We start from the raw sequence: 15,863 nt of genomic DNA, 5'->3' as shown, positions 1-15,863 counted from the left end.
GTAAAAAGAAACCTGAAAGCAAAAGTATTCAACCTTACACCCTCTATGTTCAATTAAGAATAGTATTCTGTTTAATTCAACATTATAATGTTTCCCACAAATAATACTGATTTAATTAGATGTCATTGGTTGAACATACCTCTCTGTTCTCACCTTACTCTGATTCTGAATTTAATTTTTTAATTCAGGTATTTGTATGTCTTTTGAAACCACAAGTTCCCCCACCCCTGCCCCTTCACTGCCCACACACACTTTCTGTCTGAATTACAGCTCTGCTGGTTGGAGTACTATTTGTAGTGCTCTCTCCTCTCTCTGAGCCACCAGTTTAAATAAAAAAACAGTGCCTGGTTTATTTTAGCTGTATGCATCACTTACGGAAAGACAAAAAATATCTACTGATTGACTGTGTCACATGAAGAATAATGGTGGTGGTGCTGTTGTTATGACACCCTAAAGACATAATCAAGACAGATTTTGTTGGTGGAAGCAATATCTTTTATTAGACCAGCTTGTATCACTGGCAAAATGAGACAAGTTTTTGGGCATGTGAGTCCTTCTTCAGGTCTGAAATAGAAACAGCACACTTCAAAGCTAAGTACAAGTTGACAGCAATGTATATAGTTATTGCATTAGTTGTGTCTCAGACCATCTCAAAGAGAAAGTAGCTGATGTTTCTGGAGGAAGAGGATGTTGAAGGAAGGAACCGAGAAAGGAGTCTGAGGAAGAGAGACATTAGAGTGGTGGTGGGAGATTTTAATCTCAGAAAAGTACTGTCTGTATGTTCATAATTTTTAGTATCCAGCAGATTTGTGAAAGCACCCAAATTTTTCTTTGGAAAATGTGGTAGGATTCCTTGAGACTCAGGCCTAAGACATTCAAATGCAGTGATTATTTTGTAAGAAATGTTCCCTCCCTGATAAATGGGTGCTTCTGTCCTTTACAGCTTGTATATGTTCATTCTTTCTGGTGCACAGTAGTTGCTTAGTTTCACCTGCATAGTTACCCTGAGAGCACTTGAAGCACTTGATGAAATGTATTATGTCCGCAGAAGTACAGTCATAGGAGTTGATCGTTCTGTGTTAAGGGGTGTTTATTGTGCCTGGCAGTGGAGAGATGTTGGTTACATTTTATACTTGGGAAGGGCCTAGATGTATTTAGTTTGTTTTGGCCACAGACAGCTTGCTTCTCATAACGGGTTCAGTGAGGTTGGGGCCTGCGTAATTAGAAGGGTGGTTCTGGAGAACCCTAGTTCAAAACAGGATTGTCTTCTAATAAATCTTTCAACGATTGCGTGTGTGTAGGTTCCAGTACATGAAAATGCAAGTGGGAAGGATGTGTAAGAGCTTGATATTCTGCTATCACTACACTATTTCAACATTGTGCGTATCCCACAGTTTGTCTTCCTTTTCTATTTGTGGCAGTCAGTCTGGTAAAGTATATTATTAATACATACAAACAAAAAGAATATGCCCTTGCCTTCTAAAAAACAGGTCCTAAAGGCAAGAAAAGAGGATAAATGATTCTAACATTAGCTTTTGTACGGTGTGCGTCACCATGTGTTGATTGCACTATAGTTAAAACGACATTTATGCAACCGTTTGAATCACGCTGTGTGGGAGGATTTGCTAATAGTGTTGCACTTAACCTACTCCCTAAATCTTTTTGTTTAGTTAGGAGCCCAGCATGATGATCAGTGTATGATCATTGTTAACATTTGTTAACCTCATCTACATCTTGACCTTTATCACTTCTGCTAGTGATGGTCATTCTTGGTGACTACTGGCAATGCTGAAATACAATGTCTATACCGTTCAAGTGAACAGCCCACACTGTCCTGTTTACTGTAGGGAATCCAATCTGTGTCTAAATAATTAGACACCTGTATATAGTACTTTGTCCTTTTCCAAGAAATGCTTCCTCTGTTTGGATAATGATTTATAGTCCAGTTCTCTTTGCTTTCTCATAAAGCTGTCCCATGTCTCTTTCAGCTAGAAGTTTTTCTCAAATCCTTGTTCCCTGAATCTTCAGTTGTATATTCTACCCTTACATGACCAGGTTCTCCACAAGAGGGAAGTCTTTAGAGTTTCATCGAGTACATAGTACAGGTGGGTAGTTTGCCTTTGTGATGCTTGTAACATTAGTATTAAACTGATTAATATTAACAATATTATTTAGTATTAAACCTTGGAAGATTTACTGAAGTGGTGCTGTGAGTACTTTTAATTGTTCGGGGATTGCGGATGACAGTGTGTTGTAGAACTATCACACAGCTGTTGTATTCCTTAGTGGAACACAAGAGAAAAGAGCTAGTAGTTATTTTGCAAATGGCACTGAAACTGGTCTCACTGTGTCACATCTGAGAGAAGGATCCTGCAGCCTCTGGTCACTGATCCCAGGAACTTCCAGTTTGGGGCTAAGTTTGGGCAGCACTTTTTCTGAGGGTTGGTTGATTAAAAACTTAGAGTGGTAAGGAGGGATGAAGTCTGAGCAGACCATTGATTTTAGAAAGATAAAGATATAACTTCTCCATGGAACAATAAAATAATAAAAATGTAACATGTGAGTTGCAGCAGTTCTTAATCTCTAGTGCTTCATGACCTTGAAGTTGTGTACCTCTCTACTTCTCACCAGGAGTCAGGCACATCCAAATCAATTCATACCACGGAACTTTTTTATCTCCAGCTGGGACAATATGCTTCCAGAATGTCTTTCCTTTTTTTCCATCCTACAGCACTAAGAGAAACATGGAAAAGCCTGAGGTATTTAATAATGGTATTGTAGTGTGCTGGTGTTTTCAGCATTTAGGTAATACTCGTTTAAGAATAAAAGCTCTTGTGACATGGACTCTATAGTCTGATTTCAAACTACTGAGCAGAAATGTTTTGTTTTAAAATTACATCTTCTTTCATCACAGTATATTTTCTATCTGGCTCTACCAGAGTCTTTCCATTCTTTCCAAGTGGAGACATATGTTGTGGAAAGCCATTCGTAAAGCTAATGATGTATCTTTAATACAGCAAATAATATGAAATTAATTCTTAGTGCTCTTTGGAAGACAAAGTATTTGAAAACAAGCAGTCCCCAAGCTTATATCTGCAGAGGCTGCCCAGAATGACCCCCCTGAGGGTCCCCTCCTTCCCCTTGGGCAGTACACAGAGCTCTGGGCCTGGGCTTGAGCAGTGGGGAATTGCTCAGAGGTTGGCCAGATCCTAGCATCAACAGATGTCCCAGATCATGTGGAATTTGACATATTATGCAGTTTCATCCTGTGCAGGACACAGTCCTGAACACACCCTCCCAGCACACTCAGAAGGATGTGGGCACAGCGATTTCGTTGTGTGGGACATGTGGCTGCCTTCTGTGGTTTGTCCATCTCACACTGCACCAGCCCTCAGTCACTACCATGCTCAAAACTTTGACATGGCCCTTCCAAGGGCAACGCGGGACTGTTTCTGCTGAGGGTTTGGCAGAGTGGAGAAATGGCTTCCCTCACAAGCTGTGGCATGCAGTAGTTGCTGGCCCCAGAGCACCGCTGCACTGGTGAGGCTTTATCTCACACTGATACAATGAAATGGCCGCTAGAGTTACATTAGCCAGGCACTCAGCTTCTTTGACAACCAACCCTGGATTGATTGATGCAGCTGTACTGATATTTTTTATCTGGAGTTTATGGGTAAAAAATACTCAGTAGGGAAAATAGAATATAGGCATTTTTAATGCTATCATACAGCTTTTAAAATTTAATGTTGTCAGGACTGTTGAAATATTACATAAAGAAATACAAATATTTGACTGAAGAAACACTTCATCTTGTTATTTTGCAAATAATTGTTCTAATTCATCATTTAGTTTAGTGACAAAGTACATATTCTATTCACTTAAGGGTTTTTTCCATCCCCTCCCTGACTGATATTTCTCTCTGGGCTCTGAAATAATGATTCAGAATATGTCTGGGTGATTATATCCTACCTGGGATATGAAAAAAAAAAGTTTTAATTCCAGATGACCTATAGGGTTATAAAGTATTTGGATTTATAGAGGTTTTTTTCCCATGTTTAGAACACAATAGAAAACATGTAGTTTTGTTATTAGCTGAGACTACTATCCAATTCTTCTCCGGTAAAGCAACAGCTAAAAAGCTATTTACTGTAAAAGTGCAATTTATACTAGCACTTTCCCTTTATTAAAAGGGGAAATTGATAATAATTCTTAATTAGAAAATGGAGTATTAGTCAGCAGTGTTTAAAGAGGTGTCAAACACTATAGCCATATAATAATTAAAAAAGAAGGGAAGATTTCTTCACTATTTTGGTTTTTGTGTTTGCAGCTGTGGAGTACACATATTCAAATATGGGTCAAACAAACTGCAAAACATCCTTCGTGACAAGATGACAGGGAAAGGTTTTTATTACACAAACAAATTTATCAAATATTCTTAGACCCAGTTTAAACGTTGTTCATAAAAGAATGGGGAGGAGGTAGATGGCTTAACCTCTAATGTACCATTTCTGTTTTAAGTAGGTACATTCAGCTTATTTAATGGAGATTCCTCTATTTCAATCAGCATGAATCTTAACAGTTGTATTTAGTGTATGTGGCTCAGAAGAGTCTCCTTTAAAGGCAGAAACCCTGAAGTGCACTGCGGAAACACAATATTGTGAAACGATTACCTGAAGAACACAAGGGTGTTCAGACCTTTAAAGACATAGTAAGCCAAGGAAAACTTATTTGATCAGTGTGCTTTAGGGGAAGCTGGTGACACAGTACTTGACTCTAACAGTATTTATATACAGTCCTGTACACTCCACATGCAAGTCCTGCACTCTCCTTTTTTAATCAAGCAAGTCTGTATTGCCTGCACACAACAGTATTACTGCTAGGTACCTCAGTCACGAGTTTTTAGAGTGCTTTTATCACTTCTGTGTATACAGCTTAAAATCTATTGCAACACAAAGTCTTCTGGGTAGTTACCCAATCACCCTGTTTATGCTCACAAACTGCTCAGACTAATGCCAGCGATTGAATAAATAAAATTAATCCCTTTTTCTCTGACACCTTATTTTTCAAATACTAGGAAATTAGTTTCTGTGTGTCTGACAAGTGGGAAGTTCTTGCATTCACATTTACAACCTGGCAAAGAAAGTCAAACAGATCAAGTCTCTTGTCAAGGACGCACAAGAAGAGGGTGAGGTAGCTGGGAAGAGCTATTTTCTGCTGCTGAGTCCCTGCGCTTTAACTCCAGGATCAGAGAAATGAACGCAGGCAGAAGCCTGACCTGAAAATTGCAGATTTTCAGTTAAGATCACTAATGAGGATTTTAATTAGTTGAGTGAGCCAGTGTCAATACAATCGGTAAACCAAGCTCCATGACCTAGCAGCCTACTTCTTTCTGAAGGAAACTGTACTGTAGACATATGGATATCAGGCCTTTCTCAGCCATTTTTTGCAATTTCTTGGCACAAAGTCTGGTTTAATTAATTTGTATTTTAGTTCATTTTAAATAACATGGTTCTTCTTAGGGTGTAGATCCATTCTGAACACTCCCATCTGGACTGGTGCGGCCACCCATTTCCAACAAGGGCTGGTACGACCGTGTGGCTCACTCGTGGGGGGGGACGTGCTAGCCCAGCGTCTCCTTCTCCCCTGGCAGCCAGGCTTTCACCACCCGGCCCTCTCCAGGCTGTCATCGCTTGCCTTTCATCTGGTCCCAGCAGTGGCCCTCCCTGGGTTACAAAGGGAACTTTCCACTCTGTACCAGTGGTTGTGAGGAAGTCCCCTCCCCAGCATCGCTGAAGGTTTTCTGTTCTTGGGGCCCTGCTGCCCCCTAGGTAACAACTAAAATAAACTTTTCAGAAGACCTCTTGCCCCACTCATTTTTATTATTTTAGCACGTTACCCATTGTGAAAGGCTTGGCAGTGGCTATACTATTACAGCTTTAAATTAATTTAGACAATCTAGACATATTCTGTGATGCAACAGGGTCTCTATCCTTTTAAAATAGCATAAACAGCAGTGTAAACAGTTTGCTCCATTGGGGTGATTTGTTATTTCCGTGGTGTGAAGTCATGGTTACAACAGTCAGGGATGCTTTCTAGCTCAAAGTTTGTGAATATGCAATAAAATAGGGAACTTTTGAACTTGCAAATAGCTTGGGATGACTGCATTCATTATAAACAATAGCCTTGCAACAATCACCAGCAATCACAAGGGCAATACATTGTGCAAACTCTGAACAGGAGACTTCCATGTTTCACAGATTTTATAAACAAGACCGGGTGAAAGGGAGGAGGAAGGCTGAAATACAGCAGGAGAGCGAATAGTGTGATACTTGGCAATCTTCAGGGTAGCAGCAAGGAGGAATTAGCAAACCAGGAAGGGAATGGAAGGAAGAACAAGGAAAGAAGTTTCCTTGCAAGCTCCCTAGGAAAGGAGGAGAATAGCTGGAGAGAAAAGGAAATGTGGAAGGGATAAAATAGTACTGCTTTGCTGGACTCTGCTGGATGAGTTGCAGAATGTCCCTGTTACGACTGCACTGTGAAAGCTAAACTAGTCTTGCAGTACACCACAGAAACTGGCCACAGGGCAGAGCTAGTGCTGGTACCAAGAACTATTTCACCAGTAGGATTAACTGCCTTTCTCAATAGCAGTATGCAGGTAAAGCCCCACATGAATCAAGCCTATGCAGAACTAAGAGAGTCCTGCTGCTGGAAACGTGTTGGTGAGGGCTGTAGGAGGCCTTTGCAACTCTCTGTTCCACTGGCAAGTCTGCACTTCATAAGAGTGAATACAGGCAGGAATATAAAATACAGGCATACTCTCATGAATGAGAATGCAGAGCAAAATTGTCAGGCTAGGTCTGATAAAGAAAAAACTTTGGAGTTAAATCAGAGCAAAATGCCTACTGACTATTGACTTAGGTCAATAAAGGACTGTAGGTACAGACACTAAGTCAATAACCTTTTAAAACCTTTAAGCTGTTTTCCAGGTGCTATTGAGAATGAAATGTCAAATGCACAAGAGATACTCCAAGCAATTGAAGACAAAAATAAAAAATGTTGTAAATTACTTCCTCGTGTCTTGGTTATACAGACTATTAAGTGGCAACAGAGCAGTGTCAATTTGTATTAACTTCTGCCATTTATAGCAGATGAAAATGTGGTTCTATTTTTATCTGGCATCAGTGATGTGCTGGTAATTAAAAAATATCACAGCTTAAAATAATTTTGTAATTCAGTAACTTTTTTTCTACCGTTTTACCTGAGTTCAGAGTGAATGAAAGAAAAAAAATGCTCACCAATTAAAATGCTAACCAGGTTCTGTGAAGATTACTAGATTTATTTTTCATATCTGAAACTTTTTACAGAAGCATGACTTTTCTGAAAAAGAAGTGGCAGTTTTTAATGATGTTTGTCAACCAGCCTTGCAGGGGCAAGAAGCTTGCATACATATCCAGGATTTATGCATATTCCGAAACAACCCACAGGACTTCAGAGCCTATTTTGACTGTTCTAGAGCCTTCCTTCACTTTTCTGCTTATCCTTTCCTTTCTAGAGCAAACTCAGATCAATTGGTTTTGAATTTTATCTGCATTGCAGGGCATTCCTATGAAATCATTAGCTTGGGTACCAAATGGCTCTCTTCATTATATGGAATGCTACAAGGAAGTTAAGTTACTGCAAGGGGGCCTGTACCATCTATTACTCATCTTTTCAGTGAAGAGGACTAGATTTACTAATGCAATGGTGAGACACAGCTGCCTCTTGAAAATATCTTTGGACAAATTTTCAGCTAGAATACGTCATTTTGACTCCACAAACATTGGTTTGATTTTTGGTCCATTTCTAATAGGCACAGAAGTATTGGTTTTATTTCAAACTGTGGTCTAACTCTTACCACACTTAGCCAGATATCACTCATCAGATTCTCTTTTTAAAAGTTAAGGACATTTCATGAAAGCAATATGCATTTGGAAGACAAACATGGTTCTTTTAGGACAGTGTACCCTGTTTATTCCTAAAATGGAACTGTCTTAGCTTCCCTGAGTGTAAAGCTATAACGAAGACTAAAAGGGGGGTAACAGGTACCAATTATAATGATCGGTCTACATGGATACCAAACCTGCAATTATAATTTGCAGGTTAAGTGATCACACCACAGAAAATCTGGGATCATAATAAAGAATTTGTTCAAACTTAATTAGGACAAGTCATTAAAACAAATTTTGAGGGGGAGGAGGGGAAAAAGGAGGCAATGAAAAGAAATCGCTGTCCTTAATACTGTTGTATATAGTAAAATCACTTTCAAGTGAATCTAATTTTGTCAGTGAAATGGTAAAAAAAGGAAGAGTAGGGGAAAAAAAGCAAGGGAAAGAAATTGAGAAGGAGAAGTAAACTGTTGGTATGTGAAGGGAGAAAGGAAAAAAAAAACAGGTATATGGCTTTCTTAAATCTGTGTGTGTTTTCTGCTAATGTGGCTGTTGCAGAAAGGTAGCTGTTGTCCTTGCATACCCATTGCTTATTTCTTCCCTGGTTCCACATCAGCTCATTTACTGTTGGCTCTCTCTGTGGTCCTGTGACAATGTTTGGAAGGACTTTAATGCAGAGGTGAAGCACAGTGCTGAGAATGTATGGCCAGAAGTGGCCCATCAGCCATACCTGGAAGCTGCAGGGTGACCACAGCTGCACTCTGATTGCCCTCCTTTCAGACTTTCACAAGGAAGGTAGTTGTTAAAATCTATTCATTGTATTCCTCACTTTAAACCATTCAGTGTTTTTGGTTAAACCCTAACTTGATTCTTTCAATTCTGTAGTACTCTCTCCTTTTAAAACCAAAAAGTAACTAATAAAAGAACAAACCTACCTGAACAAACAGCCTTTCCATGCCTCATTATTGCAAAGGAAGGTTTGAAATGTGACTGAAGTACAAACAGAGAAGCTAAAAGGCCTGACAGAAAAGAATTCAACACTGCTGTTTTAGATCTTTTTAGGTTTATTAATTTGAAAGCCTGTTTTTTGACTTTTGAACAATAAGTTAATACCAGTAGCAAAGTATTTCTGTCCTCCCTTGTCTCCCACGGGCACTGCCCAGCCCTGCTGACTCTCTCAGAGCTAAACAGCACAAGCACATAGCTCACACTACTTAAGGACTGCCAGCCCCAAGCCTATCAATGCAGGAGTTACTTAATTAGGATTATTTATATCCTGGTAGATGTCAGAGTGTGGATATTCCTGTTCTGGCTGTAGGATGCTGAGTCCCATTTGTGCAGAAGGCTCTATGTGCCTACCTTTATATCCTCAGCACAGCTGCTGCCTGGTCTACCCAGCTATCATCTTCAGCTCTGATCTGTCATTTATCCTCAGATGCTTGTGGTACCACAGGACTCCTCTGGTGCCTGTGATCAACCAGAGCACAGCAATTCTCTGATAGTGCCCTATAGTGCACTTAAGGGTGAAAAATGTATAACCCAGCCCTACTTCACACAGAGAAATTATTCCCAGATGATTATTCCCTAGTGACCATGTCTGTGTTATCAGCCTTTTTCATTCTGCTAAAGCAGCGTGATAGAGCCACAGAGCAACTGAAAAACCAGTGCTGCTTGAGCCCAGGGTGTTGGAGGCATGAAGGTGACTCAGTCACAGACTTTTGCCCTAAGGACCTGATCTTGCAATAACACCCTGTTCTGAACCTTTAGCAGAAATGGATTGGCTGAGCTGTATTCAGGAGGCTGGGTTATCCCACCTTAGCCTGTGCTGATACATCTTCCCAATTTCATGAGAGGCTGGACTGCTGTCAATCCCCATCCTCTCTCTAACCTGGAATTTAAATAATACAGTAGTATTGGTTTAGAAATGCCATGGATGTCAACAGGATGTAAAACCTCTGGTGTGGGAGGTACCATATGGCAATGCTGGTGTTTTTGCAGAGCTCTGAGAAATTGTAGGACTGTAATGATTGCAGTTCGTGTAAACTGATGATGTTTAGCTCCCCCCCCACCAGTTTCCCTGTCTGAGAAATGGGCGAGGGGTGTAGTTAGGGAAACTTTGTTGTCTAGTGAAAGCAGGGTGAGGGGTGAGGAATGTGCCCAAGTGCTGCGGATGGCAGTGGAGGGGGAGGCGGCTGACCCAGGCTCCCCTTCACAATCCCGGCCCTGCCACAGCAGAACAGCATCGTCCTGCAGGGGAACAGCCTTCTCCCTGCATCTCACCCCTCGTTGCCCAGGTGATTGCTGCTGGAATGTCCTCAAAAGGGGAAAGGCTTTGGGTCTGGGACTAGTTTTTTTAACTGTTGTGTTAGTCTCTGTACTGAGAAATATCTTTCCACGTCATTCTCCATAGTGACAGAAGAGGCAGGTGGGTACGCAAAGCGTGCGTACTGAATTACAGCTGCCTTTCTAGGTATTCCAGACCTCATCTTCCTTCTAGAAACACTCAGAAGTGTGAAATAAGATCTCTACTATTCTAAAAACCTTTTGAAATAAAGAGGAATTCACAGCCTTTCAGCTGACAGCAACCAGAAAAATTAATGCAAAGCTATAGCCTAAATATTACATGAAGGTTTAGAAAAGTCTGGCTGATATATTATAGACTGTGCAGCTCTAAAAAAGTACATACTAAAGTGTTATTATTGAAGTATTTAAGCATCATCCTATCTTTAAGGGATGTGCTTAAACAATCTTGCTGTGAAGAACCCCTGTTACCATCATTTTAAATAGCTGAGGCTTAGAAAAGAGGTAGATTAATTGCTTGTCATTGCACAGGTTACATCTCAGATCCCCAAACATCAAAACCACCTACGGTGGCTTGAGTGTGCTTGAGCTGTATGAGAACTCAGGCTTAACTCAAACACAGATCTTACAGGCACAACTGGCTAAGCCCATGAAAGGGCTTAAGCAAGAAAGGCAATGTACGTGTGTCATAGAATCATAGAATAGTTTGGATTGGAAGGGACCTTTAGAGGTGATCTAGTCCAACTGCCCTGCAATGAGCAGGGACATCTTCAACTAGATCAGCCCCGTCCAACCTGACCTTGAATGTTTCCAGGGATGGGGCATCTGCCACCTCTCTGGGCAACCTGTTCCAGTGTTCCACCACCTTCATCATGAAAAATGTCTTCCTTATATCTAGTCTAAATCTACCTTCTTTTAGTTTAAAACCAGTACCCCTTATCCTATTGCTACAGGCCCCATTAAAAAGTCTGTCCTCTTCTTTCTTATAATCCCCCTTTAAGTATTGAAAGGCTGCAAAAAGATCTCCCTGGTGCCTTCTCCAGGCTGAACAACCCCAACTCTCTCAACCTTTCTTCATAGGAGAGATGTTCCATCCCTCCAATCATTTTTGTGTCCCTCCTCTGGACCCACTCCGACAGGTCCATGTCTTTCCTGTGCTGAGGACTCCAGAGCTGGACACAGCATTCCAGGTGGGGTCTCACAAGAGTGGAGTAGAGAGGGAGAATCACCTCCCTCGACCTGCTGGCCACACTTCTTTTGTTGCAGTTGGCTTTCTGGGCTGCAATTGCACATTGTCAGCTCATGTCCAGCTTTTCATCCAGCAGTACCCCCGGGTTCTACTCTTTAATACTGCTCTCAATCCCTTCATCCCCCTGCCTGTATTGATTCTGGGGGTTCCCCCAACCCATGTGCAGGACCTTGGCCTTGATGAACCTCAAGAGGTTCACATGGGCCCACTTCTCAAGCTTGTCCAGGTCCCTCTGGATGGCATCCCATCCCTCAGGCATATCAACTACACCACTCAGCTTGATATCATCTGCAAATGGCTGAGGGTGCACTCAATCCCACTATCTATGTCATTGATGAAGGTATTAAACAGTACTGGTCCCAATACAGACCCTTGAGGGACACCACGTGTTACTGATCTCCACCCAGACATTAAGCCATTGGCCACTACCCTCTGGATGTGACCATCCAACCAATTCCTCATCTACTGAACAGTCCACCCATCAAATTCATACTTCTCTAATTTATAGAGAAGGATGTTGTGGGGGACCGTGTCAAAGGCCTTACAGAAGTCCAGATAGATGACATCCATAGCTCTTCCCTTGTCCACTGATGTAGTCACTCCATCATAGAAGGCCACTAGGTTGGTCAGGAAGGACTTGCCCTTGGTGAAGCCATGCTGGCTGTGTCAAATCAACTCCCTGTCCTTCACATGACTTAGCATAGCTTCTAGGAGGATCTGTTCCATGATCTTTCTAGGCACAGAGGTGGGGTTGACAGGTTGGTGGTTCCCAGGGCCCTCCTTTCTACCCTTTTAAAAAATGGATGTAATATTTCCCTTTTTCCAGTCACTGGGGACTTCATGTGACTGCCATGCCTTTTCAAACATCATGGAGAGTGGCTTGGCAACTACATTAGCCAATTCCCTCAGGACTCTGGGATGCATCTCATCAGGTCCCATAGGGTTATGTATCTTCAGGTTCCTCAGGTGGTCACTAATCTGATCTTCTCTTACACTGGGAGGGACTTTGCTCCCCCAGTCCTCATCTTGCAGTCCATCCACTTGAGAGGTATGCGAAGAGAGGTTGCCAGTGAAGACTGAGGCAAAAAAGTAGTTGAGTACCTCAGCCTTCTCCTCGACCATTCTTACCAGTTTGCCAGTCTTGTTCACTGGGGTGGCGGGAGGAGGCTACACTTTCTCTGACCTTTCTTTTCTGGCTGACATACTTGTAGAAGTCCTTCTTATTATTCTTTGCAGCCCTTGCCAAGTTCAGCTCCAGCTGTGCCTTGGCCTTCCTGATCCCACTCCTACACAAGCAGGGACCATCCCTATACTCTTCCCAGGACACCTGTCCCTGCTTCCACTGCCTGCTTCCTTCTCGCCCTTTAGTTTGACCAGCAGCTCTTGACTGCATGCTGGTCTCTTGCCTTCTTTTCCTGATTTCTTATAAATCGAGAGTTCTTACGCTCTATGAAAAGCGTCCTTAAAGATCTGCCAGCTCTGTTCTGCTCTCTGAGGGCAGTTTCCCACAGGGTCCTACTGACTACCTCCTTGAACAGTTGGAAGTTTGCTTTTCTAAAATTCCTAAGTTTACTCTTTGCCTGTCCCATATCTCTCAGGACTGTGAACTCCACCAGTGCATAATCACTGCATCCCAGAATGCCTCCAATCTTGATGTCACCAATTATTTCACTTGCATTGGTGACCATCAGGTCCAGTATCACATTCCCTCTAATAGGGCTATTACCTGGCTTAAGAAGCTATCCTTAGCGTACTCCAGGAGTCTTCTGGATTGCCTACAGCTCACCATGCTACTATTCCAGCAGATGTTGGGGTGGTTGAAGTCCCCCAGCAGGGTGAGAGCCTGTGAACACAATGCCTCCTGTAGCTGGAGTAAGAAGGCTTCATCAACAGACTGCTCTTGATTGGGCAGCCTGTAGTAGACACCAACCACAAGGTTCCCTTTGTTGCCTCCATTCTAATTCTTACCCATAAGCTTTCAACTTGCTCGTGGCTATTCTTCAGAGACAGCTCTTCACACTCTACCCATTTCTTGATGTAGAGGGCAGCCCCTCTGCCCCTCCTTCCTTGCCTGTCGCATCTGAACAGCCTGTAGCCATCAATAGCCACACTCCAGTCACGGGATTCATCCCACCAAGTTTCAGTAATGGCAACTAGGTTGTAGCTTTCTAGCAGCATGGTGGCTTCCAGTTCCTCCTGTTTGTTGCCCATGCTGTGTGATTTGGTGTAGAGGCATTTCAGCTGTACTTTCGGCCATGTTACCATCTTAAAGGAACACACCTTAATTACTTTAAGGTATTTCACCAGTGTTTCTCTGTTGGCTTCTATTACCTCAGGAGCCCCTGGCTCATCTCTGTAAGTCTTCAAGTATGCTCCAGTGTACCCAGCACATCTCAGAGCAACAGGCTGAGGGCCCTCACTAGCACCCTTGACCCTCTAACCTTTGCATGTTGTCTAACAACTTGTCACAGGCAAGCATGATAACTACCTCCTCCCCCTTCAAGTCTAGTTTAAAGCTCTGTGAATGAGCCATACTTCCTCCTTTGAGAAAGGTGAACCCCATGATGTAACTATGGTGAAAATTAAATTGAAGCCAGTACCTGAGGCTGTGCCCTCATCCTTTTTGCATGCTGTTTGCAATGGAAGTATAATATATACAACATAAAGAGACAGGGGCTTGAGGAGAAGGGAAAACAAGAAAATAACTGAAATCCAGGAACAGTTTCTCTTTAGTGGACTATATCTCTGAGAAACCCTCATCAGAAAGCTTAACTTACTGGGCACATTGAGAAGTCTGCAAGCAAACTGTCATAAAAATGTTCGGCAAATCCCAGGATCCCCTCTGTGTTGTTTCTTTTCCCTTTCTACTTCACGCCTCATTCTGCCCTGAAAAGAGAGCTATTCTATTTCTTTTTTCTGTTAAGTATGACACAGCTTTCAGTGGCATATCTAAACAATATATAAAATAAGTGTGTAAGTGGAAATCCATTCATAAAAATAGAAATATAACAGGGTTGCTCGTGTATTTAACCTTTAAAATGTGGCTTTGCATAGTTTTATGTGGCGGGCATTTACTGCTGGCTCAAATACCGTAACCTTTCACTTGCCCTTCTTTAGGCTGATAATGACAGCAGCTCATGGTGCACAGGCACTTAGCTCTTCCTATGGACCTCCCAGGGCATCCAAGACATAAAGGAAAGTTTGTTAGTGTCTTCTTGGAGAGTTCAGCATGGGCTGTTTGAGGAACCACCAAAAGTTATTCAATGCTGCAATATGTAGCCATGTTCATGTACATTTTATGAATCCCTTTATTTTGGATCCAGCTATGTTCATTTAATTTCAGTGCAACATCACTTAGGATGTAAAGAGGTGGCAATTTGCAGGAATTTTGATCTGATCAACAGCTTGGCTGGTGTTGATGGACTTGCTGGAAAGCTTGCTCAGTCCGTATTATTAGGAAATGGGGACATTTGGGAACTAGGAAAAAAGCAGGGGGGATCAAAAGGCTACCTCTTAAAAAATCAAGACACAACTGAACAAACTTAGTCCACTCCCCTGAGATGTCTGGCATGTCAGAGAGCACCAGCACTTTCACTCCAGATGTGGTGGTAGGACTGAGACACTGGGGAGAGTGACAGACCATGACAGATTCACTCAACCTGTCAGAACAGTCCAAGGTCTCCAAGAGAGACACTGGGATGTTTATTATTCTTTTATTACTGTCCATTGGAAAGCAAGTTAATAAACACAGAAAGAGTTAAGAAAAATGCCCATCTTGATGGTCAAATAAAAAAAAGGAAAGATGGATGAATCCTCAGTTAATGTTACTTACAAATATCCATTGACTGTAATACTTTTCATCCACTGTGAATTGGTCAGATCAAATCTTGACATATTGATATGTAAGGATCAGTTAATATTGTTCATCCCTAACCTAAAATAAAATTACTTTGAGAGTATGCATGGCTGAATAACGCTTGAATAGTTCCAGTAAAGCCAGCATGATTTTTAGCAATCTTTATGCTGTTTATTTGCAGGTTGCATCCAATACCATGATAGTAGGCTTCTCATAATTACTCACTAAACCAGATACTTCATGTAGTCAGCTTGTGAAATGCCTTAAAGCAAAAAGAAATTGCTTCATGGATCCTTTTCTTTGCCCCACACTCCCACAGTTTAAACCTGTTTTGGCAGTCATTTACTACATGACTAGTCCCCAGGCAGCAGCTAGATTGTTTGTGAAGCTGTTTGTAAAAGAAAATGTTTTCTGCATTCAAAATAAAAATGTTTGTCTTGGTAAGTTGTAGGAGGACAAGTCAGTCTAACAGAGGAGAGGGGATAAAATTACGGTCACATTTCTCCTTGTGATTCCTTGAACCTCTCCTGGG

Source organism: Strix uralensis, chromosome 1 (genome assembly GCF_047716275.1).
Source record: "Strix uralensis isolate ZFMK-TIS-50842 chromosome 1, bStrUra1, whole genome shotgun sequence".
NCBI lineage: Eukaryota > Metazoa > Chordata > Aves > Strigiformes > Strigidae > Strix > Strix uralensis.
This window is presented reverse-complemented; position numbering follows the sequence as displayed.